The sequence below is a fragment of the Oncorhynchus nerka genome, linkage group LG4, assembly GCF_034236695.1.
Source record: "Oncorhynchus nerka isolate Pitt River linkage group LG4, Oner_Uvic_2.0, whole genome shotgun sequence".
NCBI lineage: Eukaryota > Metazoa > Chordata > Actinopteri > Salmoniformes > Salmonidae > Oncorhynchus > Oncorhynchus nerka.
Window position 1 is genome coordinate 71,236,731 of NC_088399.1, and position 12,166 is coordinate 71,248,896.

Below are 12,166 nucleotides of genomic sequence, written 5' to 3' on the forward strand. Positions count from 1 at the left end.
ATCACACTGCCTTATCCCATCTGGTCAAGAGGTATACCGACGTAAGAATGCTGTTCATTGACTACAGCTCAGCATGTAATAGCATAGTACCCTCCAAACTCGTCATTAAGCTCGAGACAGCGGGTCTCGACCCCGCCCTGTGCAACTGGGTCCTGGACTTTGACGGGCCTCCCCCAGCTGGTGAGGGTAGGAAAAGACATCTCCACCCCACTGATCCTCAACACTAGGAGCCCACAAGGGTGTGTTCTCAGCCCTCTCCTGTACTCCCCGTTCACCCAAGACTGCGTGGCCATGCACGCCTCCAACTCAATCATCAAGTTTGCAGACAACACTACAGTGGTAGGCTTGATTACCAACAACGATGAGATGGCCTGCAGGGAGAAGGTGAGGGCCCTTGGGAGTGTGGAGTCAGGAAAATAACCTCTCACTCAACGTCAACAAAACGAAATTTCAGGAAACAGCAGAGGGAGCACCCCACTATCCACATCGACAGGACAGCAGTGGAGAAGGTGGAAAGTTTAAAGTTCCTGGATGTACACATCACAGACAAACTGAAATGGTCCACACACAGACAGCGTGGTGAAGAAGGCACAACAGCGCCTCTTCAACCTCAGGAGGCTGAAGAAATTTGGATTGTCACCTAAAACACTCAAACTTTTGCAGATGCACAGTCGAGAGCATCCTGTCGGGCTTTATCACCACCTGGTACAGCAACTGCTCCGCCCACAACCGCAAGGCTCTCCAGAGGGTAGTGCGGTCTGCATAACGCATCACCGGGGGCAAACTACCTGCCCTCCAGGACACCTACAGCACCCAACGTCACAGGAAAGCCAAAAATATCATCAAGGACAACAACCACCCGGGCCACTGCCTGTTCACCCCGCTATCATCCAGAAGACAATGTCAGTACATGTGCATCAAAGCTGGGACCGAGAGACTGAAAAACAGCTTCTATCTCAAGGCCATCAAACTGTTAAACAGCCACCACTAACACAGAGTGGCTGCTGTCAACATAGACTCAAATCTCTGGCCACTTTAATACATTTAATAAATGTATTTAACAAATGTATCACTATGCACTTTAAATAGCACCACTTTAATAACGTCTACATATTCTACATTACTCATGTGTAAATACTGTATTCTATACCATCTAATGCATCTTGCCTGCATCAGCCATCGCCATCCATATATTTACCTATTCGTATTCATCCCATTACACTTGACCATGTGTATGTGACCAATACAATTTCATTTGATAAGTGGGACAATAGTATAGGTTGATCAAGGATGCTAAGCTACGGAGTCGTCCGCAACGAGCAATCTGTAAACAATGGCTTGTTACTGGACGAAGCAAGGTTACTGTATGGGTCTATCTACAGGTTTTTTTTGTTGACACAATGTCCTGAAAACAATCCAACTGATGGCTTTACTAGACAAAATAGATCTAGCCTATTTAAAAACGCCTTGTTGGTACTTTTGCGTGTGTCTGCTGAACTGCTTTTAGGCCTATTCGATGGCATACAGATGGAAACGTAGTCTGAAATTGTGGTTAAACTCAAAGTCTACTTCAATTACCTTGAATTCTGTCCACAATATTGTTGTTCTGACACTTGGCATTGCAGGGGGCCAAACCAGCAGGGCACTGACTGTCTATCACCAAACAGAAATAACTAATGTGCCAACTAAATAACGTACCATCAATTTAACCAACATTTTGCCGACTAAATACTATGTCATGTAACGTTATAGTGGCACAAAAGAATAGCCAAACGTCTTATGGAATATGGGGGTGCACTGCACTGCACCTGACCTGCCTGGATAACTATCTAGTTGCACTAGCTTATCAGCTAACTAGCTGGTTAACTAAAATATGAACATTTAGTGAGACGGAATAGATTTACTCGTAACTATAAAGTTAATGACAAAATTAGATAGTTTATTGATACCAAACAAGTGATGTGATAGACTAGTTATAGCACAGTACTAGAGTTTACAAGCACATTTGCTAACGTTAGCTTGCTCTAGGTAGCAACAGGTGGCTAGCTTTCAGAGTTCTGGCTAATTCATCACTAGTATAGTTATATATTAGCTAACCAGTTAACAACTTTAATGAACTAACAATGAAGACAATACATGTACATTCTCACCGAGACAGTTGTGTATCTTGAGAAATAAGATATAATAGCGAACATTAGCTGCACTTACCTTTGAAAGCTGCTTCCTGCTTCGCTCGACTTTAAATCCCTTGTTAGCTGGCTACGTCGTTCAATCAACACAACTGAAGCCAGACGGAATTAGCTAAACTAACCAGCTAATTTAGCTACCAAAAGTACCAAAAGCTAGGCAACAACTATTATCATCAGGTTAGTATATTATATACATTTTCAATTGTACATAGCTACACTGCTTAGATAAATATTAGCTTGCATAGCTAGCCAGCTAACAATTTGAAAACAGTGCTCAGAAATCGCTGTCGAAGGTGTGCGGAGATTACTTCGCACAGGCGCACTGAAGGTGCAAGATGAAGCGCTCCACCTTTGCAATTACGTGAAATAACACATATGGAATCATGTAGTTACACAAAAAGTGTTAAACATGATTCCAGGTGTGTTATTTCATAGTGTTGATGTCTTCACTGTTATTCTACAATGTAGAAAATAGTACAATTAAGAAAAACTCTTGAATAAGTGGGTGTGTCTAAACTTTTGACTGGTACTGAACGTGTATTTCGGAGTGGGCTGGTTAAAAGCGGAAGGCAAATTTCGGTTGAACCTTGTGTGCAATTAACCGATCGTGCTATGTTAATCTTATTGTGGTATGATTGCATTGTTGAAGTTACACTAATGCTCGCTGTGCAGCTGCAGGACTATGTCAAAAATGTGAGTATGCTGATCTCTGCTGGTCATTATGTCAAATTGCAGGGTAAAGGTAAGGCCACACCTTGCTTGTGCTGCCAGGAGGGAGGGAGGGAGGGAGGTAAAATAAAGAAAGAAAGCCCTGCTCAGGAGTAGTGTACTATATAGGGACTAGGGTGCCGTTTGGGACGTAAACATGGAGAGTATAAAGAGAGCATAAAGACCTTTGTGCTATTTCACAAAAAGGCTTGGCTATTTATTATACAGCAACAAATGTATTTATTATACAGCAAAAAAAATACTGGTGTACAATCTGATATGTCTTACTCTCCAACGAAAGAAGTGGCGTACGTGTGCATGTGTGTGACAGACGACAATGTGCTGCTAACATATTTGCTTCCTCCTCTGCCCCAATCCCCTAGGCTTGAACTAGTGACACACAACAAAGCCTATTCCCCCTCAGGAAATTAAAAAGATTTGGCATGGGTCCTCAGACCCTTAAAACATTCTATAGCTGCAACATGGAGAGCATCCTAACTGGTTGCATCACTGCCTTGTACAGCAACTGCTCAGCCTCTGACCGCAAGGCACTACAGAGGCTAATGTGTGCGGCCCAGTACATCACTGGGACTAAGTGCCTGCCATCCAGGACCTTTATATCAGACTCCAGCCACCCCAGTCATAGACTGTTCTCTCTGCTACCGCATGGCTAGTCTAGGACCAAAAGGCTTCTCAAAAGCTTTTACCCCCAAGTCATAAGACTCCTGAGCAGCTAATCAAATGGCTACCCGGGCTATGCATTGTGTGTGTGTAGATTGTACAGTCAACATGATAATTACAACCAATCAGGGAACAGAACCGAAAGCTGGACATAGAACAACCATTTTTGAGGAAAGGAAACAGAACCGGGAACAAAAGCGATCTATAGTGTTCCGGAACAGAACCGTTTTTTCAAATCTTGAGAACTGGTTAATAATGTTATATTATGTTCCAAAAATTGTATATCAAATCTAGTATATCATTTTGTAATTCAGTGAAATTATGATGCTAGGAATAGCCTAACTGACCAATTAAACATGTTCTAATTGTTGAGGTAAAATAATGTGCTAAATCTAAAAACGATGTTGATTTCAAACTTTTTTTTTTTTAAATGAATGAAAAGGAACTATACAATCTGTTACTTTATAATGTTGGTCTGAAGACTGAAACGGAATTTAAAAAACAAGGGGTTCTGTTCGGAACAGAATGATTGGAAAATAATTTCAGTTCCAACCCCTAATTACAAGCAATTAATCTATAAATGGAAACATGCTGTACATCCAGGATAATCCGGAATATAATTACAAATCATTTGCAGACTGCAAATTGACAGCAAGAAGGCAAAACATAATCAATTCAAACCTTTCTTACATTTGTATACAAAGTGTCTCTCTATTATGGATGGGAATACATGGGAACAGATTTCCTAAATTACATTTTTTACAACATCAATCATGGAAATAAAACTGCTGAAAACAAAATTGTTCCCTATTTAAATACATTGGCCTGGGAGGCTATGAATATTGGTATCCATAGTGCTCCACAGTGCTACATTTTTCAATTTAAAATATTTATTTGATTCCCCCCCATTTTTTTTTTACATAAAGGCTCTGTTAGTTTAAAGCTTCAAGCCTTATTTGCTACATTCATTTTTGGTATGGAATACCCTGATATACCCATTGATTCTTGAAGAATATAACTTACAAAGGCCTCATGTACTTAGTTCAACTGTTGTACCCCATCAGAACCCAAAATAAAAGCAAAATAAAAGCTTGTTTTACTCCAATGTTTGTATCCAATGTAAATGTAAACAAACACTGTATAGCCTCAAAACATTGTTAAAACTATAATTTGATATCATGGATTGTCAGTCCTAGCTCTGGCTATGAATTTGAGAGTGGTTACATTTCTCCAGGCCCAACCCTTTTTTAACCAATCAGAGGCGTGTGGAATTGCAGGAAAATAGCTTGAGAATGGCAAAATCTTCTCTCTGATGCCAAGAAATGGTCTTTTAAAATGTTCCTTCCCAGAGCCCGAGACTTGGTTTATTCGACCATGCACTGCTGAAGTCATAGTAAAACTCCTTGTATACAATTTTTTTTATCACTCGAGTTATGAGGCGGCCCCTGATGAATTTTCTGTCACAAAAGGGGTCAAACAGTTTGAGAAACCCTGAGCCGTGAGGGGTTGTTTAATTTGTTTTTTTAAAGCTGATTTTGCTCTTTGCCTGGGTCATTTGAGATGGAAGTGCGCTCCTTGTATCTATGGATCTATACCAGTGGTCTCCAAACTTATCTAGCATCAGAGCTACTTTAAAAAAAAAAAATGTTGGTGTAGCTTTCAAATTGGCACGGCCTTCTCTTCTTCTCTCCCCTGCAACTCTTTCCCGGGACCTTAGTGTACGAGAGAAAGTTCTGTCAATATACCTGGTAAGATAATGGTTAGTAAACAACTTAAAGCGGGCCCTGTAAAATAAAAAAGTAAAGATCTTGCTTTTGAAAAATATTTTGGGGGGGTTTAATTCTCCTTTCATTGGGCATCTGGCACTTTAATTGCACATGGAGAGAGTGAGGAATGTGCTGTTTTACTGTGCCTGTCTAGAGATGGTTCTATACTGCTGCTGCTCATTTCATGGCAAAGTTAGCAATTAACAAATAATATATACAAATGATATACTTACTCATGATATACTGTACTTCTGCCAGTTAAGCCCACTTTGCGGTTAACATTTAACTGAGAAAGTTTTGGGGAAAGTATTTCTGTCAACCCACAAGACAGTTATCACATCAACAGGCTACACATGGACGGATAGAAAAATGTGCACTTCACAGACAGACAGGGGCAATATTACTGGAAATGAATTGGCTGGCTTTTTAAGAAAATAGTGACTATGTCAATGTTGCGTTGATTAGACACAGTTGAAGTCGGAAGCTTACATACACCATAGCCAAATATATTTAAACTCAGTTTTTCACAATTCCTGACATTTAATCCTAGTAGAAATTCCATTTTAGGTCAGTTAGGATCACCACTTTATGTTAAGAATGTGAAATGTCAGAATAATAGTAGAGAGAATGATTTATTTCAGATTTTATTTCTATCATCACATTCCAAGTGGGTCAGAAGTTTACATACACTCAATTAATATTTGGTTGCATTGTCTTTAAATTGTTTAACTTGGGTCAAACATTTCAGGTAGCCTTCCACAAGCTTCCCACAATAGGTTGGGTGAATTGTGGCCCATTCCTCCTGACAGAGCTGGTGTAAATGAGTCAGGTTTGTAGACCTCCTTGCTCGCACACGCTTTTTGAGTTCTGCCCACAAATTTTCTATAGGATTGATGTCAGGGCTTTGTGATGGCAACTCCAGGGGTGGTAAAACCTTGGATCATTGTTACTCTAACTTCCGCGACGCATATAAGGCCCTGCCCCGCCCCCCTTTCGGAAAAGCTGACCACGACTCCATTTTGTTGATCCCTGCCTACAGGCAGAAACTTAAACAAGAGGCTCCCACGCTGAGGTCTGTCCAACGCTGGTCAGACCAAGCTGACTCCACACTCCAAGACTGCTTCCATCACGTGGACTGGGACATGTTTCGTATTGCGTCAGATAAAAATATTGACGAATACGCTGATTCGGTGTGCGAGTTCATTAGAACGTGCGTTGAAGATGTCGTTCCCATAGCAACGATAAAAACATTCCCTAACCAGAAACCGTGGATTGATGGCAGCATTCGCGTGAAACTGAAAGCGCGAACCACTGCTTTTAATCAGGGCAAGGTGTCTGGCAACATGACCGAATACAAACAGTGCAGCTATTCCTCCGCAAGGCTATTAAACAAGCTAAGCGTCAGTACAGAGACAAAGTAGAATCTCAATTCAACGGCTCAGACACAAGAGGCATGTGGCAGGGTCTACAGTCAATCACGGACTACAAGAAGAAACCCAGCCCAGTCACGGACCAGGATGTCTTGCTCCCAGGCAGACTAAATAACTTTTTGCCCGCTTTGAGGACAATACAGTGCCACTGACACGGCCTGCAACGAAAACATGCGGTCTCTCCTTCACTGCAGCCGAGGTGAGTAAGACATTTAAACGTGTTAACCCTCGCAAGGCTGCAGGCCCAGACGGCATCCCCAGCGGCGCCCTCAGAGCATGCGCAGACCAGCTGGCCGGTGTGTTTACGGACATATTCAATCAATCCCTATACCAGTCTGCTGTTCCCACATGCTTCAAGAGGGCCACCATTGTTCCTGTTCCCAAGAAAGCTAAGGTAACTGAGCTAAACGACTACCGCCCCGTAGCACTCACTTCCGTCATCATGAAGTGCTTTGAGAGACTAGTCAAGGACCATATCACCTCCACCCTACCTGACACCCTAGACCCACTCCAATTTGCTTACCGCCCAAATAGGTCCACAGACGATGCAATCTCAACCACACTGCACACTGCCCTAACCCACCTGGACAAGAGGAATACCTATGTGAGAATGCTGTTCATCGACTACAGCTCGGCATTCAACACCATAGTACCCTCCAAGCTCGTCATCAAGCTCGAGACCCTGGGTCTCGACCCCGCCCTGTGCAACTGGGTACTGGACTTCCTGAGGGGCCGCCCCCAGGTGGTGAGGGTAGGCAACAACATCTCCTCCCCGCTGATCCTCAACACGGGGGCCCCACAAGGGTGCGTTCTGAGCCCTCTCCTGTACTCCCTGTTCACCCACGACTGCGTGGCCACGCACACCTCCAACTCAATCATCAAGTTTGCGGACAACACAACAGTGGTAGGCTTGATTACCAACAACGACGAGACGGCCTACAGGGAGGAGGTGAGGGCCCTCGGAGTGTGGTGTCAGGAAAATAACCTCACACTCAACGTCAACAAAACTAAGGACATGATTGTGGACTTCAGGAAACAGCAGAGGGAACACCCCCCTATCCACATCGATGGAACAGTAGTAGAGAGGGTAGCAAGTTTTAAGTTCCTCGGCATACACATCACAGACAAACTGAATTGGTCCACTCACACTGACAGCGTCGTGAAGAAGGCGCAGCAGCGCCTCTTCAACCTCAGGAGGCTGAAGAAATTCGGCTTGTCACCAAAAGCACTCACAAACTTCTACAGATGCACAATCGAGAGCATCCTGGCGGGCTGTATCACCGCCTGGTACGGCAACTGCTCCGCCCTCAACTGTAAGGCTCTCCAGAGGGTAGTGAGGTCTGCACAACGCATCACCGGGGGGCAAACTACCTGCCCTCCAGGACACCTACACCACCCGATGTTACAGGAAGGCCATAAAGATCATCAAGGACATCAACCACCCGAACCACTGCCTGTTCACCCCGCTATCATCCAGAAGGCGAGGTCAGTACAGGTGCATCAAAGCTGGGTCCGAGAGACTGAAAAACAGCTTCTATCTCAAGGCCATCAGACTGTTAAACAGCCACCACTAACATTGAGTGGCTGCTGCCAACACACTGTCATTGACACTGACCCAACTCCAGCCACTTTAATAATGGGAATTGATGGGAAATGTTGTAAATATATCACTAGCCACTTTAAACAATGCTACCTTATATAATGTTACTTACCCTACATTATTCATCTCATATGCATACGTATATACTGTACTCTACATCATCGACTGCATCCTTATGTAATACATGTATCACTAGCCACTTTAACTATGCCACTTTGTTTACTTTGTCTACATTCTCATCTCATATGTATATACTGTACTCGATACCATCTACTGTATGCTGCTCTGTACCATCACTCATTCATATATCCTTATGTACATATTCTTTATCCCCTTACACTGTGTATAAGACAGTAGTTTTGGAATTGTTAGTTAGATTACTTGTTGGTTATCACTGCATTGTCGGAACTAGAAGCACAAGCATTTCGCTACACTCGCATTAACATCTGCTAACCATGTGTATGTGACAAATAAAATTTGATTTGATTTGATTTGAATACCTTGACTTTGTTCTCCTTAAGCCATTTTGCCACAATTTTGGAAGTATGCTTCAATATATCCACATAATTTTCCTTCCTCATGATGCCATCTATTTTGTGAAGTGCACCAGCAAAGCACCACCACAACATGATGATGCCACCCCCTTGCTTCACGGTTGGGATGGTGTTCTTCGACTTGCAAGCCTCCCCCTTTTTCCTCCTAACATAATGATAGTCATTACGGCCAAACAGTACTATTTTTGTTTCATCAGACCACAGGACTTTTCTCCAAAAAGTACAATCTTTGTCCCCATGTGCAGTTGCAAACTGTAGTCTGGCTTTTTTATGGCGGTTTTGGAGCAGTGGCTTCTTCCTTGCTGAGCGGCCTTTCAGGTTATGTTGATATAGGACTCGTGTTACTGTGGATATAGATACTTTTGTACCTGTTTCCTCCAGCATCTTCAGAAGGTTCTTTGCTGTTGTTCTGGGATTGATTTCTACTTTTCACACCAAAGTACGTTCATCTCTAGGAGACAGAACGTGTCTCCTTCCTGAGCAGTATGATGGATGCGAGGTCAGATGGTGTTTATACTTATGTACTACTGTTTGTACAGATGAACGTGGTACCTTCAGGCTTTTGGAAATTGCTCCCAAGGATGAACCAGATTTGTAGAGGATCAACATTTTCTTTTCTGAGGTCTTTTGATTTTCCCATGATGTCAAGCAAAGAGGCACTGCGTTTGAAGGTAGGTCTTGAAATACATCAACAGGAACACCTCCAATTGACTCAAAATAAGTCAATTAGCCTATGAGAAGCTTCTAAAGCCATGATACCATTTTCTGGAATTTCCCAAGCTGTTTAAAGGCACAGTCAACTTAGTGTATGTAAACTTCTGACCTACTGGAATTGTGATACAGTGAATTATAAGTGAAATAATCTGTCTGTAAACAATTAGAGAAATTACTTGTATTATGCACAATGTAGATGTCCTAACTGACCAACCAAAACTATAGTTTGTTAACAAGAAATTTGTGGTATGGTTGAAAAACGGGATTTAATGACTCCAACCTAAGTGTATGTAAACTTCCAACTTCAACTGTAGTAGCTGGGAGCCTGCTGTGTCAGATACTTGTGAGATTTGATTATGACAGTTTGCGGTGGAACACGTGAAAATTGCATGTACTTTCAGAATTGTTTGGCAAACTACTCATAGCTGAGGGATCTTCCTGTCTGGGTTGGCGCCCCCCCCTTGGGTGGTGCCGTGGCGGAGAACTTTGTGGGCTATACTCGGCCTTGTCTCAGGATGGTAAGTTGGTGGTTGAAGATATCCCTATAGTGGTGTGGGGGCTGTGCTTTGGCAAAGTGGGTGGGGTTATATCCTTCCTGTTTGGCCCTGTCCGGGGGTGTCCTCGGATGGAGCCACAGTGTCTCCTGACCCCTCCTGTCTCAGCCTCCAGTATTTATGCTGCAGTAGTTTATGTGTCGGGGGGCAAGGGTCAGTTTGTTATATCTGGAGTACTTCTCATATCCGGTGTCCTGTGTGAATTTAAGTATGCTCTCTCTAATTCTCTCTCTCTCTCTTTTTTTCTCTCTCTCGGAGGACCTGAGCCCTAGGACCATGCCTCATGACTAACTGACATGATGACTCCTTGCTGTCCCCAGTCCACCTGGCCGTGCTGCTGCTGTTCTGCCTGTGATTATTATTATTTGACCATGCTGGTAATTTATGAACATTTTAACATCTTGGCCATGTTCTGTTACAATCTCCACCCGGAACAGCCAGAAGAGGACTGGCCACCCCACATAGCCTGGTTCCTCTCTAGGTTTCTTCCTAGGTTTTGGCCTTTCTATGGAGTTTTTCCTAGCCACCGTGCTTCTACACCTGCATTGCTTGCTGTTTGGGGTTTTAGGCTGGGTTTCTGTACAGCACTTTGAGATATCAGCTGATGTATGAAGGGCTATATAAATCAATTTGATTTGATTTTGATGATTGACCTGTTGGAGATCCCTGCTCTATGCAATACTGTGCATTGCCTTAAATTTGTTTTGTACTTGGGGACCGTAAAGAGTCCACTGGTGGCATCTCTTGTGGGGCACGTATGTATGTCAGAACTGTATGTTATTGATAATACAGACAATTTGACATTTTCATCACATAAAAACACGTGATGCAGTCAATTTTTCTTCTACCTAAGCCAAGAGAGACTGGCATGCATCTTGTTGACATTATCCCTCTGTTTACAGTGAATGGCAAGACATGGGCCAGCTGCAACTTTTTCTAGATCATTTCTTTTTTTTACAGCTCCTGACCATATAACCAGGCAATAGTCAAATAAAACTAGAGCCTGCAATACTTTTTGGGTCAAATGTGGTGTTAAAAAAGCAGAACATATCTTTATCACAGACAGACCTCTCCCCATCTGTACAGCAATATATAATCATGTGCCTTGACAGTTAACAATCTAATGTAACACCAATAAGTTTAGTCTCCTCCACATGCTCAACACCACATTTTTCATTACTCGATTCAGATGAGGTCTTTAACTTAAGGAATACTTTTTTACCAAATACAATGCTTTTAGTTTTAGATACAGTACCAGTCAAAAGGTTGGACACACCTACTCATTCAATATTTTTTTTAACCATTTTTTACATTGAAGAATAATAGTGAAGACATCAAAACTATGAAATAACACATATGGAATCATGTAGTAACCAAAAAATGTTGATACAAATCAAAATATATTTATATTTGAGATTCTTCAGGGTAGCATCCCTTTGCTTTGACGACAGCTTTGCACACTCTTGGCATTCTCTCAACCAGCTTCATGAGGTAGTCACCTGGAATGCATTTCAATTAACAGGTGTTACTTGTTAAAAGTTAATTTATGGAATTTATTTCCTTCTTAATGAGCCAGTTAGGCGTGCATTTGAGCCAATCAAGGTAGGGTTGGTATACAGATGATAGCCCTCTTTGGTAAAAGACCAAGTCCATATTATGGCAAGAACAGCTCAAATAAGCAAAGAGACACAACAGTCCATCATTACTTTACGACATCAAGTTCAGTCAATATGGAACATTTCGAGAACTTTGAGTTCTCGAAAGTTTCTTCCAAGTGCAATCACAAAAACATTCAAGCGCTATGATGAAACTGGCTCTCATGAGGACCGCCACAGAACAGAAGACCCAGAGTTACCTCTGCTGCAGAGGATACGTTCATTAGAGTTAACTGCACCTCAGATTGCAGCCCAATAAATGCTTCACAGAGTTCAAGTAACATACACATCTCAACATCAACTGTTCTGAAGAGA

The 12,166-nt window shown here is 42.4% G+C and overlaps 1 protein-coding gene across 1 annotated transcript in view; it reads right to left on the reverse strand.

The window, feature by feature from the left end:
* Positions 1–2,512, reverse strand: part of LOC115128539 (phosphatase and actin regulator 4A-like) — a 58,565-nt gene extending 56,053 nt beyond the window's left edge. The window contains exon 1 of the mRNA XM_065018135.1: positions 2,209–2,512. The gene's annotated coding sequence lies outside the window, so the exon portion shown is untranslated. The remainder of the gene's footprint in view (positions 1–2,208) is intronic.
* Between the last annotated feature and the right edge of the window lie 9,654 nt (positions 2,513–12,166).